Genomic DNA, 7,839 nt, shown 5'->3' on the forward strand with positions numbered 1-7,839 from the left:
GTCGAATACGAGTTCGACCAAACCAAGTTTGAGGAATATCTCTCATCATCCTCTTCAAGATCTTCATTGTCTCGCGAGTACAAGAGGATCTCACCATTGAAGAAGACTTACATGCCAAAGAAGGCACAAAGTGAAGACTCTCACCCAATCGTTACCGAGGCCTCCCCTCGCAACATTATCCCGGCGACCCCCAAAGCCGGAAGCACTGCTCACAATGATTCCACCCTAATTAAGGAATCGTTCAATCGAAGTTCACCAACTCTAACGAAGAGGGCTTGTCAGAGGCAACGCCAACGTCTCGCTCGTCAAATGGCTAAGACCTTGGAACAAACCGACGGGGTTCACTGCTACGCGGACCTAGAGTCGAGGAAGCATCAAGTGGTCTAGTCGTCCCAATGACAAACCACTCATATCTCTGCACAACTCACAACGGAGGAATGGACTCTCGTCAAAAGGGCTCGTTCGACCCTCAAAGATCGTATGCAGAAGCGTCGTGCAAACGCTATTCGTGTTCGTGCCCTTCGTCAACAAACGCAAGAAGGGAAGAAGAAAATGGTGTCTAAGGAAACACCAGAGAGTCGCAAAGTGTGGATCCCTAAATCCAAATTCGTACAAGAATTGGATCAGCAGGACCCATCTTTCAACCGCGACAGTGTAGACTGCAGCGGCAAATCCATCAACCGCGACAGTGCACACTGCCGCGGCAAATCCTTCGACCGCGGCAGTTTTCACTGCCGCGGCATAGCTTTCAACCGCGGCAGTCTCCACTGCCGCGGCGCACCCTTCGACCTCGACGATTACTCCTGCCGCGGCCAAGAAGAAGCTCCCAGGAGTTCCCCTTCAGCCCCGTCAACATCCGTTCTTGGTCCGTCTACTACAGCCATATCTGTTCCATCACCAAGGAAGCCACGGGTCAGTCCTGACCTGTCAAAATCCAAGATCACAAGGGCGAATCGCCCCAGTCCCTCATCTGACGACTGAGGCAAAGCTTCGGTTTAGGAACGCTTGGGTCCCGTGAACAAACCCCAAGTAAATTTTTACACTGGGGGTCGTAAATATCCTCCTATCAAAACAAAACAAGCCAAAAAAGAGAATATACCAATTCACTCTCGCTTGAGGCCTGTAAAAATTCCACACCCACGGGGGGTGGGATGTAAACATATAACCTTGGATCACTCAGAGGTGACGACAAGTCGTCCTGCGTATATCAACAAGGTTCAAACACAAAAACAGAGGATATGTTGCTTTGGTGACAATACTAACGAGCTGTACTATCAAACTAAAAGTGGAAACAAGTCACGAAAAAGGGTTGCTCAAGGAACAGAATCTCATTGTGTATGTGAGAGGCTTATTAAAACAGTATTATCTGAATATAGTTGCTCTAAAGCCGTTCCGCTAAGAGCTTCTGTATTCCAGAGGCTTTTCACCGAAATGTTGAAGCCTAAGCCAAGACATTTCCGCAAGAGAAGATCAGCTGTCCAAGATGACGAATTCCCTAAAGTCACCATCAACATGGTTGATAAAAGGAAGTCTAAGCGGCATTCAAGTGACTCAAATCCTGACTTTTCCCCAAGAGGAAAAGTCAATCCAAGAGTTGCTCAACGGATGTCTCGACTCCAATTAGGAGCCATCAGACGCATGGATTACAAGAGAATGCATGAAGGAATATCCTCGGAGGATGAACTTTCAGACACTTGTTCAGCCATTGCTTCTGATGATACAATGTCTAGCACGGGGCAAACCAGAGAAGTGCTCACAATCACTCCTGATCAGTTTGCTCAAATGCTTCAAGAAGCTCTAGCCAAACAACGTGAAGAAATTAGAGCTGAGATAAAGACAGAAATAGATTTGGCTATTCAATAAATGAAAGAATTGCAAGCTCAACGGCCTCAACCTCCTGAATCCAGTCAGCGAGCTGAATCCAGCCGCCACACTCAGAATGTTATAGATGACAGCGATCCAGAAGTGGATGAAATCATTTCAACGGATCCTCCCAACAACAATATTGGGGGTGGTTCAATTTCACCTTTTAATAACACTGTGGGTGGCCCAATTATTTCTGCTCAACATCACTCAAAGAAAGATGAAGATGAGGACAAGAAAATGCAAGACCTTGAACATAAAGTCAATGCTTTGATGTCCACTCAGGAAGTAAAGAAGACGGGTATTCCGTGTCCCTATCCAAGAGAATGTGATTCAATACCGTACCCGACAAAATTCAATCTGATCAACTTCACACCGTTTGATGGAAAGAGCTCGCCTATTCAGCACTTGATTTATTTTAAGTCTCATTTGGGTATGATCTCTGGAAACGAGGCTTTAATGGTCCGGTCATTTGTTGGCACCCTTCGTGGGCCCGCCTTCGATTGGTACCGATGTCTTAAGCCAGGGAGCATCAATTGCTGAGATAACATGGAAAGTTTGTTCCTCAGCAATTTATTCGATGATGACACCGAAGTGTCAATCGGAACCCTTCTGGATGAGAAGCAAAAAGACGGAGAGTCAGTCGACAATTTTGTCAAGCGCTTCCGTAACAAGGCAATGAATTACAGAGATCCTGTTACAGAGGAGTTCTTCCTGCAAACATGCCACAATAATCTCTCCATCGATGTCCTGGAAACCCTGGGGGTTGTACCATCCAAAACTTGGAAAGATTTAAAAATGCGCGGTGAACAAGCTGAACACTTTCTTAAAAGAAAGAAAGCTGAGAGAAGCCGACTGACGACATCTATAATCACTGGGAACGCGACTCTCAATCCGAAGTTTCAAAAGGAGTATTCTTTCGAAAATAATGAAGCTCCAGCCATATTGAAATACCTCCTCGCCAATGACAAAATCGAGCTACCACCTATTAAAGATCAGGAGAGAGCTAAGAGGATTACGGATCCAAACTACTGTGCGTACCACAGAAGGGTTCTTCATCCCACCGAGATTTGCTTCGGACTCAAAAACAAAATCCAAGCCTTAATTGACTCCGGCATCATAATGGCGAAACAAGCCAAGTAAAGACGACTCTAACTCCATTGGGTGCACGAGTATAAACTGTTTCTCCTAACTCCAAAGAGTACACGAGTATAAACTGTTTCTCCTAACTCCGAAGAGTATACGAGTATAAACTGCTTCTCCATGCACTCCAAAGGGTATACGAGTATAAACTGTTTCCCGAACCTCCGACTAGTATAAGAGGTTAAAAAACTGCTTCTTTAAATTATGCGCTCCAATAATGTAACCAAATGTGATTAGACTCAGGTTCACCTAAAAGCTGGGGGTGGATACGAGGTTATCATGGCTGAATACAAAGGTAAGAACTAAGACCTGATTCTGTATCAAGAACAGTAACATTGCTCACAAACGAGAAGTTCTTGAAAAAGTACTATCCCTAGTACATTCAGGGTAACCTATTTAACGGGAAGTTCCTAGAGAATGCTATATATGGTATTCTTAAGGATAACCCGAAACTAATTGATTATTCAAGGTGAAAACCAATCATCTGAGTAATCCACTCTTAATCATGATAAAAATGATTAAGAACCTCCCGATGTGGCTATTTAATCATGTCCAAAATGATCAAAACCCCTCATATTGTGATTTTCAGAGCACTCTTTCATTGAGATGAGATTCAATGACTTCATCAAGTCAATCTTCCTTCACGAAACTCTGAAATCCTTCAAGGATGAAGCATGTCCCATTTGCTTTTCCTTTATCCGATTCTTGGTTGGTTTTAATAGTCGGGATCAATTTCGTCAACTCCCATTGTGACTTTCCAAGTACTCTTTCGTTGAGACGAGATTCAATGACCTCATCGGATCAGTCTTTCCTCACGAAACTCCTACGGTCTAGTTGTGGAGTGCTTGATGATTCACAGTCCTTCACCATAAAATCCATCACCGAACAAATCAACTGATGGTAGGTCCACCAAAATGCTTCATGGTTAAATCTACCCAAACTCCCGCTGTGTCCTAGCCTTTAACACTCCCACTATTGAGCTTTGACACAACACCCAAAATTTCAATCCATGACAATTGGCAAACCCCTTTTCGTCACTGGTTACCAAAAACCTCTTCTAAGTGATTTGTGCAAATCTACATTCCTACTGTTATTTGTACCCCCACTCCTTCCGTTTGCTTGGTCAAACCTTTAAACAGTTAGGGCCAAAGCCAAAATCCCCTCTCGATTTCTTCCATGAACGAGAGGTCCACAAATTAAATGATCAAACCTTTAAACAGTTAGGATCGTCTCAAGTCCCTATTTGGTCAAACCTTTAAACAGTTAGGACCAAAGCCAAAATCCCCTCTCGATTCCTTTCATGAACGAGAGGTCCACAAATTGAACGATCAAACCTTTAAACAGTTAGGATCATCTCAAGTCCCCATTTGGTCAAACCTTTAAACAGTTAGGGCCAAAGCCAAAATCCCTTCTCGATTTCTTCCATGAACAAGAGGTCCACAAATTGAACGATCAAACCTTTAGATAGTTAGGATCGTCTCAAGTCCTCATTTGGTCAAACCTTTAAACAGTTAGGACCAAAGCCAAAATCCCCTCTCGATTCTTTTCATGAACGAGAGGTCCACAAATTGAACGATCAAACCTTTAAACAGTTAGGATCGTCTCAAATTCTCATTTGGTCAAACCTTTAAACAGTTAGGACCAAAGCCAAAATCCCCTCTCGATTCCTATCATGAACGAGAGGTTCACAAATTGAACGATCAAACCTTTAGATAGTTAGGATCGTCTCAAGTCCTTATTTGGTCAAACCTTTAAACAGTTAGGACCAAAACCAAAATCCCTTTTGATTCCTTCAATGAACGAGAAGTCCACAAATCGAACGGTCAAACCTTCCTACAGTTAGGATCGTCTCAAAACTCCCACTTGGTCAAACTTTCCTATAATTAAGACCAAAACCAAAATTCTCTCTCGATTCCTCCAAGGAACGAGAAGTCCACAAATCGAGCGATCAAACCTTCCTACAGTTAGGATTATCTCAAAACTCCTACTTGGTCAAACCTTACTACAGTTAGGACCACAACCAAAATCCCCTTTCGATTCATTTCAAGAACGAGAGGTCTACTTTTGAATTGAATAATCAAACCTTATGACAGTCAGGATTATTCAAACCAGTCTAGATTCTCTAAATGGAGATCCCACTTTGAGTTTCTTTTGCATCAGGAGATAGAATATAAAATTCTTAATTTCTGATTCTGGATTCATCTCTACCAACAAACAAGAGACTAGGAGATGGAATATAAAATTATTCCTATCCAATTCTGGGTTTATCTCTACCAACAAAAAAGAGACAAGGAGATAGAATATAAAATTCTTCCTCTCCGATTTCGGGTTCATCTCTACCAACAAACAAGAGACCAGAAAATAGAATATAAAATTCTTCCTCTCCAGTATCGGGTTCATCTTTTTACCAAAAAGACGTAACCCATCAATATTTTCAAATCCACATTTTATACGTGGGGGACGTTATCTCAATCCCTTATTAGAGATAAATTTACGTCTATCACACGTCGCCGGGTGGTACATTCCCGTATTAACGATAAAGCCTATGTATTCAACATCATAGCACCAAGTCTAAGAGAGTTTATTCTTTTAGCACAACGTTACATACAGAACGGACTTAAACAATCTGCATGCTAGCCCGATTCAAACGGTAGTCTGTAAAAGGCTCATCAAACCCGTTGATGGCTGAGGGTTTGTCAAAAATCCTATAAATACGATAATCACTGACGCACCAGCTTCATTAGTTGGTCTCGTGACTTGAGTATCCGACAAACTCAGGATAAAATTCATACCTGCAGATGAACCGATCTGAATAATTGGTCCTGCAGTCTCGACACTAAGACCGCTATGCTCCAACGTCTTAAGAGCTTAAACTGTGTAGACTCCAGTAAACACACAAGGATAAACTGTGTTAGCGCCTGTCAATGCGTCAATGATTTTGCCAAAATAAGGCTAAGGAAAAAAGTCCAATGGATGATCTTAGGGGATTCAATTGCGATCCAGATATGAATTCCTAATGAAGAAAACCAGTTCAACGACAAGAGCTAATTCACAAATCAAAACATCAGTTTCAGTTCAAGACTTTGATAACGGTCAAGCGATAAACGCAGCACCGGAAGAATTTTAACTATTCTACAAAGCACTGAGTAGACTAAAAGATGAAGAAGTCAAGAGTTAAAGCCATTCACAGGTCCTTCTACACGATCTTCTCAACTAAATACTGAAGGGATTGCAAGTAAGACTTATCTTATCCAAAATATTCCAGACTCCTCTATAAAAGAATAAGTCTGAGATACTTTGGAGGGGGTATCTGTAGGCGTCTAAAAATGCCTATAGGTATGAAGCTCACTATCTAAGTCAAAGAGGATCATCCAAAGCTAAAATAAGCAAAGGAACACTAACGCGCATAGGCGTGACAGTGGAAGGTGACGCGTAAACAAACAGAGTGAAACGCTAATGGAAAGTTGTATATCTCTTCGTTAGCTTTCCAACGCATCTTATATCACCTCATTCCGACATCGGACGAGGAAGTTAGAGCCAAAATACCCGAGAGGTCGTAAACTGCCTCGGAGGTGCGCGGCAATGTACACTGACGCGCATAGGCGCGGCAGTGGAAAGTGACGCAAAAACAAACAGAGTGAAGTGCCAATGGGAAGTTGTATATCTCTTCGTTAGCTTTCCAATGCATCTTGGATTACCTTATTCCGACATCGGACGAGGAAGTTAGAGCCAAAATACCCGAGAGGTCGTAAACTGCCTCGGAGGTACGCGGCAATGTACACTGACGCGCATAGGCGCGGTAGTGAAAAGTGACACGCAAACAAACAGAGTGAAGTGACAATGGGAAGTTGTATATCTCTTCATTAGCTTCCCAACGCATCTTGGATCACCTTATTCCGACATCAGACGAGGAAGTTAGAGCCAAAATACCCGAGACAGCGCGAACGGTCTTGGAGGTGCGCGTCAGCAGCGACTGCCGCGGAAATGTATTGCACATTTAAGCCATGATATGATCCAAATCTGAAGAAGCTCAAAAGACAAAAGTTATAGATCTCTTCGTCATCTTTCTAACGCATTTTGGATCACATTATTCCGACATCGTACGAGGAAGTTAGAGCCAAAATATCCAGGAGGTGCGCGACAGTGGTAACTGCCGCGGCAATGCGCGCCACCACCTACTGCCGCGGCCATTGAGAAGCTGAACACGTCATTTTTGACAGTTTTCTCGAGTTTTGTACGATCCACATGGCTTATTAACTGCTGGGGGTTATTTATGAACATGAGGGAAGCAGTTACAAGCAAAAATCATGCCCACTACCCACGAAAATTGTGACATTTAAGGAGTTAAAAGTCGTGGGATGGCGGTTACAAAACGGAGGGGAACCACTCCTTTGACCGCGACAGCAACGACTGCCACGCCAAAGAAATCTCTTCAGCCGCGACACCTATGTCTGCCGCGCCCAAAGGGGTAGTTGCTGATCGGTTATTTTCTCCAGTTATCATCCAAGAAGACTATAAATACCCTCCTAGGGCCATCATTGATAAGAGGGCAGATTGGGGAGAGCAATTAAGGCAGAGAGACTTGAGCTTTTGTAAATTTAAGCAAGAGAGAGAGTCTTCCTTCTTCACAAACATCCTCAAGAAGCTTTTGGCGATTCCTAGAGATCTAAGCTCTGACTTGATCTTTAGAAGAGTGAACATCTTACATTGATAAGATATTCGCTTCAAATTCTTACTTCGATAAACGAAGGAAGAATTCCCAAAACCTTCACGATTCAATCAGAATCTGTGAATCGGTGGTCCACGGGCTAACGCACCCCCGGCACAAGCAAA

This window comes from Asparagus officinalis, chromosome 7 (genome assembly GCF_001876935.1).
Source record: "Asparagus officinalis chromosome 7, Aspof.V1, whole genome shotgun sequence".
Lineage (NCBI taxonomy): Eukaryota > Viridiplantae > Streptophyta > Magnoliopsida > Asparagales > Asparagaceae > Asparagus > Asparagus officinalis.